Source organism: Odontomachus brunneus, unplaced genomic scaffold (assembly GCF_010583005.1).
Source record: "Odontomachus brunneus isolate Ranch 3 - 2012 unplaced genomic scaffold, Obru_v1 Obru_scaffold_048, whole genome shotgun sequence".
Taxonomy (NCBI): domain Eukaryota; kingdom Metazoa; phylum Arthropoda; class Insecta; order Hymenoptera; family Formicidae; genus Odontomachus; species Odontomachus brunneus.
In genome coordinates, this window is record NW_022639498.1 from 1976798 (window position 1) to 1977024 (window position 227).

Genomic DNA, 227 nt, shown 5'->3' on the forward strand with positions numbered 1-227 from the left:
TGTGAAAAATAAAAGATTTAACGTGAATTTATAAGTAAAACAAATATTACAATATACTCAAGACAACACCAATTTGCAATGGACATCTTTAGAATTTTCTCAGCATGTTTTTAAGACATAGTGATGTCTTTAGAACATCTCTTGGAAGTCTGCTTGTCTAGGATTACTTTCGGATAAATTATTAAAAGATAAAATATTCTATTCATATTAAAATTATAAATCTGCAG